Raw genomic sequence first — 17,974 nt, 5'->3', positions numbered from 1 at the left:
TGATCACACAGGAACCTTCATGATTAATATGGTAAATAGGGGACCAGCTAGCGGCAGGATCCAGTTAGTCCAGTTTTTGTTTGTTTGTTTTCTGTCTGGGTTTTCAGACCCGCTTTCTATATTCCTGAACTTTAGCAGCACTTACGCCAGACTGGTTTATAAAGAAACAGCACTTTTTCCCTACGAAGATACAAATCCCTTTATAACGGTTACTGCTGGGTGGGAGGCTACCGCTGCTAAACCGATACTAATTGATAGAACAAGGAACCCAGTTGGGAGCAGAAGCCAACAATTAGTCTAGCTTATAAGGAATACTAGGGGCTGTGGCTAGGGAAACACAGGGGAGTTTAGGGAGTGTGCTGAAAGTTTAGGAGTACTTATGCGGGGAGGGAGTGGATATTCAGACTGGTTTGCAGCTCCTCAAGCTTCGGCCATGCTTAGATCAGTCAGCTTCCTGGGGTGACTGAAGCAGGGCTTGACAATCTCCTCAAGTTTCGACCGTGCATGGGTCAGCTGATTCCAGTTGTGCAGAAGGGGGACGCAATGGCTTTCGGAGAATGATGCGGGTCGGGTGTCCAGGGACAGGAGTACACTCCCAGGGGTTGTCTGTCGTGGCTCTCTTGACCCGGGAGTGGTGGATCCATGGAATGATCTCTGCAACTTTGACAGCTGTAAGGGTAGCTAAGACAACACAATAAGTGCGCTCCATTGAGGCTGGAGGGAGCCTTTTTTCCAGTCTTTGACTCACACTAAATCCCCCAGCTCAAATTCATGAATGGGAGGATAGATGCTGAGAGGTTCAGACACTGCCTCCAATGCTTTCCCTTTTAACTCGTTCAGGACCCGTCCCAGCTGCACTAGGTGTTGATTCAGACTAAGATTTCCAATTTCTCTGAGGTTTCCCTGTAGAACCCTAGTAAGGGGTGGCAGCCTTCCATATATTAATTCAAAGGGAGAGAATCCCGTTTTTTTAATTGGGGCGGACCTGATTCTAAATAAAGCTATAGGGAGCGCCTGTACCCAGGTCAGTTTCACCTCCTGGCAGATCTTTCTTAATTGTCGCTTTAGAGTTCGATTCATCCACTCCACTTTCCCACTGCTTTGTGGCCGGTAAGCAGTGTGGAGCTTCCAAGTTATCGGTAAAGCTTTTGCCAGCTTTTGAAGGGCTTCAGCCACAAAAGCAGGGCCGTTGTCAGAGCCACTGGTAAGTGGCATACCATACCAAGGAATGATTTCCTTCAGGAGGGCTCATGTCACTTCCTGTGTAGTTTCTGAACGTGTGGGATATGCTTCTACCCATCCTGAGTAGGTGCAGACAAATACCAGAAGGTATTGACATCCTTGGGCCCGGGGCAGCTCTGTGAAGTCCACCTGTAGATTTTTGAATGGGCTGAGGCCAGCGAGCTGGTTGTTCAGACTCCCCAGTTTTGTGCTGGGCTGCTTGGCATTGTTTTTCTGGACAGATAATGCATCTCTTGCATGCTAGTTTCACCCAGGAGGGAAGCCTAGGTATGTAGAGGTGGGAGCTCAGGCTGGCAGTAAGAGCTTTTTCCCTGAAGTGAGTCTGGTGATGGACATGCTGTACGAAAGGCCATGCTAAGTTTTCAGGATTTACAATGCGTCCATCGGGTAATATCCACCATCCCTCATGATTCATTTTCCCTTCCTTGCATAACCAGCTGCTTTCCAGCCTTGAGTAAGTTGGTGTTTTCTTCCAGCACTGTAATGGATGGGGGATGAGAGGGGCGACAAGCAGTTTGTCCTTTGGGGGAAGCGTTAGGTGCCCTAGCACGGGCATGCTTGGCAGCTGAATCCGCTTTTCGGTTGCCTCTCGCAGTTAAGGAGTTGCCTTTTTGATGACCGCGGCAATGAATAACCGCTACAGCAGTGGGGGCCCATACAGCTTCCAACAGAGCTAGAATTTCTGGTCCGTATTTAACATGCTTTCCCCCAGCTGTCATTAGTCCCCACTCTTTGTATAATGCCCCGTGTACATGTAGGGTTGTGAACGCATACTTTGAGTCAGTATAAATATTAGCCTCCTGTCCTGCTGCCAATTGTAGACCCCGAGTGAGTGCTATGAGCTCAGATTTCTGGGCTGATGTTCCCGCAGGCAGGGCTTCTGCCTCTAAAATGTCTGCTAAAGTAACGATGGCATATCCTGCATAGTGCACTCCATCTTTTATCATACTGCTCCCATCAGTGGACAGTTCAGTGTCAGGATGTTCTAATGGTTGGTCTTTAAGGTCAGGTCAGCTGGAGTAAACTTCGTCTACAGTTTCCGCACAGTCATGTTCTGGGGCTCCTGGCCCCATGGGCAGCAGGGTGGCCAGGTTGAGGGTCTGACAGACTTCAAGCTGTAAGTTTGGGGGTTTCACATAAAGCGGCCTGATACTTGGTGAGCCTTGCATTTGATAGCCAGAGATGCCCTTTTTGTTCCATGAGGCTGGTGACTGAATGGGGGACCAGCAGAGTTAGCTTTTGCCCAAATGTGAGCTTCCCAGCTTCGTGGACCAGGAGGGGAGTGGCTGCAACAGCTCTCAGGCAAGAGGGCCACCCCCGTGCTACATTGTCTAGCTGTCTGGAGAGATAGGCAACAGGCCTTTTCCACGATCCAATGGTTTGGGTTAAAACCCCAATGGCTGTTCTTTCCTGCTCATGGACAAACGGGGTGAAAGGTTTTTCTAAGTCTGGGAGGCCTAAACTTGGGGCTTGCATAAGCAATGTTCTTAGATGTTGGAAAGCATACTCCTGCTCAGTTCCCCATTGGAATGGGTCCCGATTGCCCCCCTTAGTGGCTTCATAGAGGGGCTTGGCTAAGAGTGCATAGTTTGGAATCCAGACTCTGCAGAACCCAGTGGGTCCTAAAAATTCTCTAATTTGTTTTCAGGAGGTTGGTGTGGGGATTGTACAAATTACCCGCTTGCACTCTGGCCCCAGGCTTCGGTTTCCCTGTTGCAAGTAAAAACCTAGGTGTTTGACCTGCTGTTGGCAGAGTTGGGCTTTTTTTATGAGACACGCGGTAACCCGCCTGATCTAGGTGGTGGAGGAGAAGCTCCGTCCCTTGCTTACAGTCATTGAGAGACTCGGTGGCGAGCAGGAGGTCATCTACACACTGCAGGACAGTACAATTATAATTTATGGCTTGGAATGATTGTAAATCTTTCTCCAGTGCTTGCCCAAAAATAGTGGGAGAATTCTTAAACCCTTGAGGCAGCCGGGTCCAGGTGTATTGCCTTTTGTTTCCCTCAGAGGGCCTTTCCCATTCAAAGGCAAATATCTCCTGACTAACTGGGGCTATTCATATGCAGAAGAAGGCATCTTTTAAGTCCAAATAAGAGAACCAATTAGCTTTCCCTGGGACCAGGCTGAGGAGGGTGTATGGATTTGGAACCACAGGATGGATCGTTTCTGCGGCTGCATTAACTGCTCGCAGGTCCTGGACGGGGCAGAATTCCCTGGTTTGAGCTTTTCTCACGGGCAGCAGTGAAGGGTTCCATGGAGAGTTGCATGGTCAGATGATTCAGTGTGCTTCTAACCACACCAAGTGGCTTTGAATCCCTTTGAGAGCCTTTTTGAGGGATCAGATACTGTCATACTGCTATGGGGTGAGTCATGGGTTTCAAAGCAATTATTACTGGAGGGCAGTTTTTGGCTAAACCTGGTGGGTTATACTCTGCCCAGACACTCAGTATGTCTGGGAATGGTAGTTTAGGGGAAATTTCCCCTCTCTTTTTGGGCTTCTCGTGTAGGTGTAGTTAAAGACAGGATTTTCTGTGGGCCATTAATTTTCAGTGAGGCTTTTCCTCCGGGGCCAAAGGGAATTTGGGCATGCAGCTTTCTGAGGGGGTCTCGCCCTAACAATGGCAGTGGCATTCAGGCATATACAGAAACTGGTGGGACACAGAGTGGCCCCCAACACTGCACACTCTGGCTTTTAAGAATGGCCTTCTTCGTATTATACCTGTGGCACCCACAACATCTATCATTTGGCCAGAAGATGGGCAAATATTCCCCAGGGGCTGAGTCACTACAGAGTGCTCAGCATCAGTATCCACCAGGAAGTTCATTGTTTGGTCCCCTAATTTCACTTTGACCATTGGTTCCTGGGTAACTAAAGAAATGGAACCCAGTCTGTCTTAATCAGAGAGTTCATCAGCAACCACGGTAATGGTGTCAGGGTCCAGACGAGGTCTGGGGCTAATGTTCTGCCTCCTTCTACCTGCTAGTGAGGTGGTTTTATTGGGACACTTGTTCTTCCAGTGCCCCTCTTCTTTGCAATAAGCACACTGATTCCGACCTGAGGGCGCTTGGGCTTGCCGCATTTTTCTCTACCGGGGCCCTTGATCCCCCTTCCAAAGGCAGCAGCAATCATTTGAGCTTTCTCTCTGAATTCTCGCTTCCTTTCTTTAGCTTCTACCTGGTCCTGGTTGACAAATACCTTTGTGGCCACCTCTATTAGTTGACTCATGTTCATACCTGCAAACCCATCTAGCTTTTGGAGCTTACACCAAATGTCAGGTGCTGCCCGCCCTACAAAAGCGGCATTGATTAGCATTTGGCTCTCTGGGGCTTCAGGATCAAATGGTGTGTATTGGCGGAAGGATTCCATTAGACGCTCAAGAAATTCGCTCAGAAGCTCATCTGGCTTCTGCAAGACCTCTTTGATCTTGGTCATATTGGTGGCTTTTCGGCTGCCTTTCTGGAGGCCCTGGATTAGGGCCTCGCAGAATCTTTGGAGGGACTGCAACCCAGCATCAGTGTTTGGGTCCCACTCTGGGTCCTCTCCCGGAAAGCTGTGGGCAGTGTATTGGGCTGTGTCTAGGGTGCCATCAGGGGTGTACTCCAGGTGTGTCCACGCTGCCCCCACCACACGCTGATGCTCCTCAGTGCTGAGAAGAGTTATAAGTAGCTGATTGCAGTCAGGCCAAGTCGGCTGGTGGGTCTGGATAATGGACTGGAACAGGTCAATCATCATCTGGGGCCTCTCAGTGTAGGACAGCGTGTGATTCTTCCAGTTTAGCAAGTCAGTAGAAGTGAAGGGGATATATACAAAGTTTCTTCTCCCTTCCTGAAAGTCTCCCTGCTCATCAACATAGGGAGGGCCTTGGGTCTCTCTTAGAGGCATTAAGGGTGTGGCTGTGGGTGGAGCAGCTACAGCTGGCCGGGGCCACAACTGCTGTGGCTCAGGGGGCCCAGGGATGGCTGGGCTCAGCAGAGCCTCAGGAGATGCCTCTGGGCTGCTGGGGGGGGTCAGGGGTTGCTGCGGAGGAGCTCTGCTGGGCCGTGGGTATCGGTGGCGCAAAGTAAGGTGGGGGATTTTCTTCTTCTTCCGGTGGTCTGGATAAAACTGGAACCTTGGACTTATTGCCTGGCTTCTTGTGGGATCCCTCCAATGCCTGGGCGAGAAGCACCTGGCAATGTCCATCAAAGCAAGTCTTTATCCACTCTGGCTTTTTCTTTGTGACCTCCATCCAGGTGGCAATGTAGGGAAACTGATCTGGGTGTCCAGGCATCCCTGACACTATATCATAAACTGCTTGTACTTTCTCTAAGTCAAAAGTTCCCTCAGGTGGCCAACCTACCCCAAGAGTGGGCCATTCTAGCCTACAGAATTTCCTGAGTTGACCAGGGGTCAGCTTGACTCCCCAGTCACTAGTAAAAGCCTCCTTAAAGTTGGACATTATGCACCACAAGGATGTCTTACTAGATCCCACCCCCCCCCATATCGGCAGAGCCAACAGATAGGGGGAAGGGTGTACAGACAAACAACAAAGGGATTTTAGACAACTTAGTACTTCGTTCTCTCTGGCCGCTCCCCTAGCGGGGACATTGGGCGCCTCTTGACTTTGGTGGTCCCGTATAAACCCCCGGCTGGCCCCCCTTTCGGGGTTGCCCACCCTTAACCGTATGAGGATTGCCATGGACTCACAGAATCCAAACTCACTGGTGGCCTGGAGCTCGGCTCCTGTGGCCCAGGACTTCCATTCACTCACTCAGTCACGCACATTCAATCAACACTCCTCCCACACCGCCCTTCCTGAAACCGAATCTGAAGACTCCCATTTCCCTTTGTCCTCCAGATGGAGACCGGTACTCAGAGAGTCTTGGGGGTTGATCAGGCCCCCCTTCCACTCAGGCCCCTGGCCTTCTATGAGTGGGCTGATAACCTGATGCACTCGAGTGCTTACCAGTCAGACGGGTGGTGCTCCTGACACTTGGTTCCCGAAACTATCCCGGATTCGGATTCGTCGCCGCTCCAGCAGTGACGACGCCCCAGCCAGGGAGGTCAGGAGTCCAAGACGGGAAGATCCCGGTGCTGGCACTGGATTCCACTGGGTCTCTGGTCTGGGCACCACCGCCGCAGCAGGCGAGGAAGGCGAGAACGTCGCCCCTCTTAGATCCCTGACAAGCCCCCAGAAATGTAGTGCGAAAACCAGGATTGAGGCCGCAGGCCTCCAGGAACATTCTGCGAAACTAGAGCAGGCTGAGACTAAGGGACTGCAGTTTCGGGAAGCAAGTGATTTATTAGCTCGTGAGCACGGGGGCCCAGCCGAGTCAGCTCGAAAGTCTGAGTCTTGAACAAAAGGCAACCTTAGCTTTTATAGACTGTACAATATGTTAAAGACAAGGTAAACAACTGGCGGATTTCAGTTGAGAATGGCCCAGGGTTTATAGACTGTTGAGGGGCCCCCACCCCAGGAATATCTTATCTTGCCTATGTGCACTTTCCCCAGTTCCTGAAGACTAGGGGAGGGGGTTTCAGGATTTTCCACAGAGAGCACAGCTAAATCAGAAAGAGGAGGAGGCCTGCCTGCTACAATGTGTCAACTGTAGCCACCCTCTAACACATCTTTTAATTCTAGGCTCATCACTGTTAAAATGCTCTTTGTTCCAAAAGTCCTATGAATATAATTAGCACCTGTCATAATTAGTCTCTAAATTAGTGTCTTTAAAAAATTAATCTAGAGAGGTTAGTAGACTGAGAGTTTTTCATATTATGAAAGGAATGCACATTTGAAGTATAATCTAACAGAACTATAATACTAAGGTTTTTTTCCTGCTTCATGTAGCACTGTAAATATCAAAGATGTATGATTGAGAGGCATTAAGGATTTCTCTTCTCTCCATTTTATTATTTCTCTGATTTTTAAAATAGATCTATTTCTGATATGATGCTAAAAACAGATAATAATCTAAGTTACCTTCTTATGTGAATTGATAAAATGTTGATTTAGACAGCCTGAAATTTTCTTAGATGTTAAAGAAAATCTCTCAGACTTTAGTGTAATCCAAAGAAATGGCATCATCAAAAAGAATTAGCATGGTTTTACTTCTTCAAGGTCAAGTGCAAGAGAGAATTGAGTTTAAAGATGGGTAACTCATTAATCAAAGGGAAATAGTTTAGGAAACTCATATTTAGTCTAAGAGAATATAGAAGAATCAGACTGAGTTAAATCTCCACAAATCAGTAGACTGAATTAGGGGAGAGAAGAAATGAAGTGAGGAACTGAGAGAAATCAGTCCATGTTCTTATTAAAGAACAAAGAGGTAGTTTTCATTGTAAAACTTTTAAGATATCTGAAAACATTTAAGATTTCCCTTAGTCATTTTATCCTTTAATATATTTTTAGCTACTAGCCATCAGAAATCTTCAGAAACTCTCAAAAGATTCATGAGATTTCTTCAAGAATAATAAAATACAGAGAAGCAAGCAGCTAGCAAGTCAAAAGATTTTTATTGGGTACTTAATATGCTCCTGATGAGGAAGACCATGGGATACATAACAGAATCCCTGCTACTAAAATGTAGCTCTTACATTTCAGTGGGATGGACATTGAAAGTGAAATACATAATCCTGCTACTAAAATGTAGCTCTTACATTTCAGTGGGATGGACATTGAAAGTGAAACAAATAATCCTAAAAATGAGCAAAACAAATGAATTCAGTAAGCTCTGAGATAGCAAAAGATTCTCTGCTGGGATACAGAGAAAGGTGAACAGATTCAGGAGGATTTGAGGGAGTTGACATTAAGTGGGTTAGAATCATGATGCCAATTTTAATTTTAAGGCCTATGAAGGAGAATAAAGTGGGGGAGTAGGAGTAAGCTGATCTGTGAGAGGGTTGTGTTCTGGAGGTGTGTAAGAACTTGAAGCTGTCTAGCCAGGCAAGGACATAATTAACTGTAAATGAAGTAATCAATCTTCCTCTTTCCTAGTGACTCATTGAAATTCTGTGTAAGGGAACATTGATAAGGGATTTTTCTGACTTGCTTATGAAATGCAATCTACTGAAATAGACCACTTTGCTCTGATTAATCAGACTTCCTATTGTAATGTCGAAATTTCTATTCAGCTTTGGCCTCCATTCTGAGTTCCACATGCATACCTGCTGCTTCCCTTGGAAATATTAAGTATTTCATACTCATCATGTTGAAATAAAGCTCTCTATTTTGCCAGTAAATCTCGCTTTTCTAGTAATTTACATTTCAGCTAATGGCTTCAATATATACCCAGTTGCTCATACTAAAAAAAAAAAAAAAAAAAAATCTAAGAATCATCCTTAACAATTTTCCTCTCGTTATGCAAACCTCATTTAATTCATTATCAAATCTTCCTTTATTAGCATTTAATGGTAGTAATTAGAAACATCTCTCTCCACTCTGAGATCTGAACAAATTATGAAATAGGCAAAGGAATCCAAAAGGAACCAAAGTACCAGCCTTATTATTGGTAAAGCTGCACTGGAAAATGTGGATTGGACTTGAAGTCCCAAAGTGTTTCCTTTCACTTGTCCCAACCCCAAGTCAAAGATAGAAACCTCTTCTGGGGAGAGTTGTAGGCTGTGTGTACATGAAGGACTTCCTCTCACCCATCTGTAGAGAGCAAGAGAGAAAAGCAACACTTAAACACTGGCCTTTAGTTTATTCTCCCCAGTGGAAACAACATGGACATTAAACTTTATCTCAAGGGTCTAGGAGCCCTGTGAGAAGCAAGGGGTACTAAAACTGTTGGAGGTATTAGTGGAAGTTCCTTTTTGTGGGTTGAAAAGGAATATGGAAAAGAGAGAATGGTTTTCACCATGTTTCTTATCGTTATTTTTTGAATCAATTTTATTATATATGCAATGAAAACACCCATTAAAGTGTACATTTTAAGAATTTTGAAAAAATTTATACAATTGTGTAAACTCCACCAAAATAAAACTAAAGCATTTCCATTACTACCCAAAGCTCCCTTAAGCTCCTTCTCAGTCAATCCCACTCCCATCTCCAGTCCCAGGAACTATTGAATATTGACCGGATTTTGCTTTCAAGAGTTTCATATATAGAAAATCAGACAGGATGTACTCTTTTGTGTCTGGATTCTTTCACTTAATATACTGCTTTTAAGATTCATCGACATTTTTATGTGTATCAATAGTTGATTCTTTTTTATTGATAAGTAGTGCTCCATTATAAGAATACAAAAAAGTTTATCTGTTTTCCTGTTGGTGGACATTTGGGATGTTCCCGGGGTTTGGCTTCATTAATAAAACTGCTATGAATGCTCATGTACAAGTATTTTTGTGAGCATATGTTTTCATTTATCTTGAGTAAAGTCCTAGGACTGAAATTGCTAAGTCAAAAGAAATGAATATGTATCTTTATAAAACCTGCTAAACTTCTGATGAGAAGTCTGTGGTTATTTTTAACTTTGTTCCTCTTTATATAATGTGTCTTCTTCTTCTAACTGCTTTTAAGATTTGTTCATATTATGGTGCTTTAAAAATTTTTTTAAAGCCATTTGATTATGATGTGCCTGGAGTATGTGTGTTGTGTATATGTATATGTGTATATCTACGTTTGTGTGTTGTTTATTCTGCTTGGGGTTCATTGAGATTCCTGGATCTGTTTGTTTACAGTTTTTATCTAATTTGGAAAAAATGCAGCAATTATCTCCCAATATTTTTTTCTGTTCCCTTCTCCCCCACTTTCTGGGTCTCCAAATATATGTGTGAGACAACTTGATGTTACTGTATGGGTCTCTGACACACATATTTTTTCAATCTGTTTTCTCTCTGTGCTTCACTTTGGATAGATTCTATTACTGTGTCTTCAAGTTCACCAATCTAGTCTTCTTCAATTTCTAATCTGCTGTTAATCCCATCCAGTGAAATTTTCATTTCAGATATTTCATCTTATTTCTAGAACTTCAGTTTGCTTCTTTTTAACATATTTCATTTCTCTCCACATTACCAAGGTTTTCCTTAGAATACTTTTAACCCCTCTCTCTTTTACCTTAAGATTTAGCTGTAGAAGAAATCACATTGTCCTATAGGATTTCCCTCAGATAAACATTTTCTTAGAACTGTGGGTTTCAGCCTTGGCTCACACTTCAGAATACCTTGAGAAGTTCTTTAAAATCTTGAAGTCCACCCCTCATTATAGACCAATTTGATCAGAATCTCTGACACCCAAACACCATTTCTTTTTAAAAGCTCCTCAGACATTTCCAATATGCAGCCAAGTTTGAAAAATATCATCTCAGAGATTTAATGCCACACATTTCCAATATATATTCTGTCAGGGCAAGTATAATATCTCCATATTTCTTTAGCACACATGCCATTTGAAACTCCTCTTATAATTTTGAAAACATTCTATGCTAATCTCATTTTTCTCTCCAATTTGTCTTTATGGTTCCTTTATATTCCTCACTTTATGTGAGGTAATAATTTACATTTGCTTTCTGAGATCTCACCTCTCTAAATGCCCCAATAGCTTCTAGTAAAACAAAAAAAATCTGTTCTTCATTCCTTACATTGTGGTGCCATCTATATTATATATTGAATCTCCTACACAAAATTCTAGCAGTTTTCCACTCTGGACCATTGGTTTACTTTTTTGTGCCTGTAAAATATTGTTTATTCCCCTGTAACTTTGTAGTATGTCATAAAAACTGGTAGGCCATGTCATCCATATCTTTTTATTTATTCAAATTTTCTTTTTTTTTTTTGCAAATTTTAACATTTGATATTACCTAGGATTTTCTTTCTCTTGATCTGAGACTTATCTCCATTCAATTTTCAAATAGTCCTTCTTTTCAATTCTCATTTATTTACTTTTCTATTGGAAACTCCTATTATATAGATGGTGGCATGTCTCGTTCTAGCCTCTATATCCCTTAGGTTTATATAGCCTTTGTGTTTTTATTCTTTACTTATGCCATTTGGGAGAGGTTTTAAATGTAATCTTCCAGCATTCTTAAATATTCTTCATTTAATTTATTAATTGTATCTATTATTTCAACTATTTATATCTCATTTTTCTAGTTGGTTGATTTAGGTTTCTGTTTCTTGTTATGCATTATAATATATGCATTTTTTGCCCCTTAAGTATATTTATGAAGCCTATTTTGAATGTTTTCACCTTTAAATAAAATTCAACAGCTATTATCAGCTTAAAAATAAAAGGAGTTTTTTCAATTTTATACTTAAAAGATAAAAAGGACTCTTGAAAACATACCACAAGATGTAAAGTATCACTATTTTGCAACCACTGGTGAAATAAAGGAATCTAGGCAATCATTATTAAAAGTTGCTCATATTACATAAAAGAGACAACAGACAATGATGTCCCTCCTCATTGGAATATACATTGCACTTCTGACATAGTTTTGCTAAGAAAAATAATCAAATCTTTGGATCTAGCCACTATTTTATGGGGACAGCACAAAGAAACAATAAACAAAATCCAGACTAGAGGAAAACTATTGAACAAACAATGAAGTTTCTCCTATAGATAAATATTAAAGCACAGTGTGTGGGAGAGATAGAGAAACAGAGAGCAAATGAATGAGAGAGAGAGCGAGAACCTATAGTGATTTAAGAGGCATTTCAACAAATCATAAGGTATGGACCATATTTACTTTTTTAAACCTGAAATAAATAAAAGTTTTAAGAACATTTTAATTCCAAAATAAATCAAAGATACAGAACACCACATCCAATATATGTATAGCTTACTGAATTATGATAAAGTGAAAACCTTGTTAAGAAATAGACCTTTGACATCACTTCAGAAATCCCTCCATGCACCCCATTCCAACCACAATCCCTTCCCTCTCTAGAAGTAACCACTAACCTAACTTTTGTAGTAATTTCCTTTTTTTTTTAAACTTTTTAAGTTGTATAATATAACATATATATACAAAGCAAAGAAAGAAAGAAGCAACAGTTTTCAAAGCACTCTTCAACAAGTAGTTATAGGACAGATCCCAGAGTTTGTCATGGCTACCATACCATCATCTCAGACTTTTCCTTCTAGCTGCTCTAGAACATAGGAAGCTAGAAGGAGTAAATATATATTTTCTATCATCACAATCGACTTTTTTTTTCTTTCTTGTGAAAAATAACATATATACAAAAAAGCAATAAATTTCAGATTACAGCACAACCATTAGTTGTAGAATAGATTTCAGAGTTTGGTATGGGTTACAATTCCACAATTTTAGGTTTTTACTTCTAGCTGCATTTCTTTACAGTATCTCACCTAAGCATGTATCTCTACACACTGTAGTTCAATCCTACTCAAACCTTTCTGTTTTCTTGCCATCTACTTGGAATGAAGACTCCAAGCTGTTTGATCTAAGTTTCCCACAGTCAGCATTTGCAAATGGAATATTCTTGGTGCAGTTCAATATAATCCTCCATTTTCTGAAAATTCATAGCTGGCTCCAGACGTTCAATTAGACTCAAGTTCAACCTATTTTGTAAGACAATGGGTGATGCTATATTCTTCTAACATATGGCACATCATGTCTGATTTTCCCTTGCTTTGCAGTGCTAGTACCCATGGATGGATGTTCAGGGCTTAGGTCCACTATTTCATTGGGGTTATATCATTTCTTTGCCATTTTTCAGCTGGAATGTTTTTATTAAGAGATGTCTCCTGTCAACTACTGCTTGGTCACCTAGTAACAATTCATCTGGGAAAGCTTAGCTATATGCTTGATTCTTTCAATTTGATATCTAGTTATCAAAATGATGAATTTCTTTTCTATATCTTTCCCTAAATTAGTTTTTATAATATCATTTTAAACACTTGGATTTAAAGATATTTGATAAGTGTCAATGTATTGGCGTTATAATCTCTGGCAGGGTGGGCTTTTAACATCTGAAACTGCCTGCTTCGTTACTTGTATGAAAAGAACTATATGATTTATGATGTCCCCTCAGGGTATAGCCACATTTTGCTGTTGAGAAAAAAAATGAGTCAAGAGTGTTTCAGTGACTTGCCCAAAGTCTTCAGGTCTTCAGGAGATTTCTTTCTTTAGCCTCTTGTTTCATAGAAAATTCACTCTCTGGAACTTTGTGGTGACTGGAATCTTATACAGGTGTTCATCTGCTGTTCTCTGTGGACAAGAAAGCTAAATGGTATGAACCATAGAGTTTGCATACAAAAGTCCTGAAAACATTCTTGGGGAAGCTGAACTTTCAAGCCTACAAAGACAGTTTTCAGAAATACTCTAGTGAAAGGCACAACTGGCTAGGACTTAGTTTTGGAATTGAAGGTTAAATAAGTGAAGATAATTAGAAACTTCTAAGGCAACACGGTAACTCTGAGACATAAATTTCCTTACTAAAAGTGAAACACAGAGCTGTGTGAAGAGCTTCTTGATATGTCATTTCTTCTCTGACCATAAAGAAGATGGCTAAAAGGAGAATAAGCCTTCACTTCCCCATGTAGTCAAACTGAAATATAGGTGCATGGTCAGGACAGATTATTTATGGTAGGAGGAGTGAACAAACTTTAAAGGCAGCTTTTAAATCTTTTTAGTGCTTTGTTTACATATTTCTTTCTTCTTTTAAAACTGTGGTAACATATATAACATGAAATTTTCTAGCATTTCAGCAGTATTAATTACATTCATAATGTTGTGCTACCATCCTCACTACCCATTACCAAGAACTTTTCATGACCCGGAAAAGAGACTCTCTATCAACAAATTAGCAAGATAAATGAAGTGATTGCTATATATACAATTTTTTTTTTACAATGTTAGCTTAATGACTATGATTCCTTAACCCTTCTTCTTTATGGTTCTTCTGATTAGTTCAGATGGGAGTGTTTGAATCATTGTAACATTGCTGGAGCCCGGAGCTGAACTCCCCATGGTGTCCGTGCATGCTGTCTGTTTTAAAACTGACTATCTAAACTCTGCTCCCTGACCTATGCTTAGGTAACTGGTGGTTTGCTAAAGACTGCTTTCTCTACGGGATACAGTTATCATATAGATATGCTAAGAAAAGAATGCTCACAACTCAAATTAGTTTAAGAAATACAACCTTCAAAATTTTAGTGATATTTTTTATTTGTGGTTCTTAGGAATTTTCACTTGGTGGATATAAGCACATGAGATTAAACATTTCCTTGCTTTGTAATTTTAGTCAATCATATCCATGTTTGTTTGAACCTGATATTCTATATTTATGTGCCAGACACTTGACCAAGTTAAGGAGCTTCATTTAAATTTTCCTAAACCATGATGAAGTCCTCTTTGAAGATGGTCTCAAAAGAATTTTGCTTTGTTCTGTTTGCAATCATTTAATGCAGCTAATGAGTCTACTGGTAACTGGTATCCATTGCTCTCATTTCGATGATGCACACATTTCCCCCTTTCTTATCCTTAAGGCTCTTATTTCTTTTTTTTGCAATATACAGAGGCATCCAGTGACTCAAGTATGCCATTAACATGCTATTTTGAAATTGCCTCAATTCATGGCTTTCAAACATTACTCTTGGTTGGCGTTCAGCTTTCAAACAACTGGTTTGAAAGTTGCCTTCACCATTACCAACAAGGTTTTTTTGGTGTTATTCTCATGATTTCAGTTTAAGACATCTGGGTAAGAAAAACTATTTTCCTAAATGGCAATAAAAGAATGGCAATACTATTTGTACTTATTTACTTGTACAACTTATACAAGTAAGTAAGTTAAAATTGTACAACTTATCCTAACTTATACTGGCATGGTCATGCATAGTTTTCAAAGTTTCTTCAATTAATTTGAATAATTTTTTTGATGTTTCATTGAGGATTGGGTAAAGAAAGGCCATTATTATGACCTTATGGGTTACAGGTTATAAATCTTGACATTCAGAGTCAGAGGTGTGTGTGTGGGGATGAGGATCACACAAGGAGTACTACAAAAAATATCAAAGACACAATCTGTGAAAACACCTTGTTAGAAATTGGTATTCTGAGCATCCATACTTGTCAGCCAGTCCATTCTCTGACCTCATCCAGCTATCTTCACTGATGACAACCGTCTACGAATTCAGCCTTGCTCAGTCTCTAAGTTAACCTGAGAACTTCTAAAGATGTCCACTCCTTTAATTTATAGGACTGAAGTTAATTTTGCTGTGGATAGACCTGATATCCACAGTGTAGGGATGAGTCTGGGATACTTTTATTATCTATAAATTAGGAATTTTCTTACCCCATCTTCATATCACTGTCATATACACCCACCTTCTGACCAATTTAATATGATTGAGTTTCTGCCTTAGGTTTCTTTTACATATTTTTTTGTCCACAATTTTAGTTTCCTGCTGAGATTTGTACTCTGTGCTGAAAACTGCTCAATAGGTGCCTGATTCTATTCTTTCTAACTTCATCCTTCAGCTCTTCTCTACACCTAAAAGCAGTTATTACTAATACTCCAGTGGTATTTCTTGTCTGTGCCCAATGGCTTGAACTTTCTCCTGCAGCTGAGTCATGATTTCTCTCAGCCTGACAATATTTCCAACCATGACTGAATTAGACAAGTTTTTTCAACATTGTATAATTGATTCTCTGTTCTTATTCCTGTGCCCTGATACACAGAGAGGGATTAGTTTTTGCCATTGTAAGTATCTAATGGACTTGTACTGATTCATACTTTTATCTTACCTATGCAGGCAGTCTGGGCTAATAAAAAGAATTCAAACTCTGAAATCACATAGGCCTATTGCAAATTAAAAAATGTTAATTAAAATATGTACAAGATAATAATTCAAAGGGTACAGAAGAGTTCCCACTCCATATCCTCAACTTGTCCCCTAGTCATATATATTCTAGTTTCTGATTCTTTAAATTTACTTATCCTAATTATTTCATATCCATGAGATTATACAATATTTGTCCTTTTGTGTCTGGCTTATTTCACTCATCAGGACATTTTCAAGTTTCTTTCAAGTTGTTGCATGTATCAAAACTTCAGTGTTTTTTATGGCAGAATAATATTCTGTTATATTTATACACCCTTTTTGTTTGTTCATTCATCTGCTGATGAACATTTGGATTACTTCTATCTTTTGGCAATTTTGAATAATGCTACTATGAACATTAGTGTGCAGATACCTGAGTCCCTGCTTTATATTCTTTTGGGTATATATCTAGAAGTGGGATTGCTGGGTCAGGTGGTAATTTTGCATTTAACATTCTGAGGAACCAGAAAACTGTCTTCCACAGTAACTGCATAATTTTATGTTGGCATCAATGAAAGTGAGTGTTCCTATTTCTCCATATCCTCTCTAACACTTGAAGTTTTCTGTTTTTTTCTTTTAATTGTAGCTAATCTAGTAGGTGTGAAATGATATCTTGTGGTTTTGATTTGCATTTCCCTATTGGCTAATGATGTTTAGCATCTTTTCATGTGCTTTTTGGCCATTGGTATATCTTCTTTGGAGAAATGTCCATTCAAATCTCTTGCTCATTTTGAAATTGGGTTGTTTTTCTTGTTCAGTTGTAGTACTTTTTTATGCATTATGGCTACTAAACCCTTATTGGATATATAGCTTCCAAATATTTTCCCCATTGTGTAGATTGTGGTTTTACTTTCATAATAAATTCCTTTGAGGCACAAAAGTTTTTAATTTTGAATGAGATGCCATTTGTCTACTTTTTTTTCTGTTACTTTTTGTTTTGGGTGTAAGAAACCACTACCTAACACAAGGTCTTGAAGATGCGTCTGTGAATTTACTTCTAGGAGTTTGATAGTTCTGTTTCTTATATTTAGGTCTTTGGTCTATTTTTGAGTTGCTTTTTGTATATGTGTGTGAGGTAAGGTTCCACCTTCATCCTTTTGCATATGGACATCCAGTTTTTCCAGTGCCATTTGTTGAGACAGCATTCTTTTACAAGTGAATGGATTTGGCATGCTATTCAAAAATCAGTTTGCCATAAATGTGAGGGTTGATTTCCAAACTCTCAGTTTGATTCATTGGTCTATATGTCTGTCCTTATACCAGTACCATGCTGTTTTGATTATCATGGCTGTGTAATAATTTTTAAAATTGGGAAGTATAAGTCCTCCAACTTCATTCTTCTTTTTTCAAATTGGCTTTCACTATTTGGGGCCCCTTATCCTTCTATATAAATTTGACTATTGGCTTTTCTATTTTTGCAAAGAAGGCTGTTGGAATTTTGATTTGGATTACATTAAATCTGTAAATTGCTTTAAGTAGAATTGACATTTACCAATATTTAGACTTCCAATCCATGAACATAGAATGTCCTCCCATTTATTTAGGGCTTCTTTGATTTCTTTCAGAATGTTTTATAGTTTTCTATGTATCATAAGTCCGTTACATTCTTGGTTAGATATATTCCCAGATATTTGATTATTTTAGCTGCTATTGTAAATGGAATTTTTTCTTAATTTCCTCTCCAGACTACGTAATGGTTTCTTCTTGGCCCTGTGCTACAAACCTCCCCAAGGAGAGGAAACACGAAGCCTGATGGCCTATGAAGGTATCGTCTCATTTACTTCTAGTACCCAGTTATGTTGACAAGAAGTCAAATATTAATTTTACTTTCTTTCCTTTGAGGAGATCAGTGTGTGTGTGTGTTTTCTCTCTTTGAAAGAGTTTAGTTTAGGTCTTTTAAAATATTTTAAGCCTGTGAGTACTGGTTTGTCATTTTTATGTATTAGCTTTTTATAAAATGATCT

Source organism: Tamandua tetradactyla, chromosome 7 (genome assembly GCF_023851605.1).
Source record: "Tamandua tetradactyla isolate mTamTet1 chromosome 7, mTamTet1.pri, whole genome shotgun sequence".
NCBI classification, from domain to species: Eukaryota; Metazoa; Chordata; class Mammalia; order Pilosa; family Myrmecophagidae; genus Tamandua; species Tamandua tetradactyla.
This window is presented reverse-complemented; position numbering follows the sequence as displayed.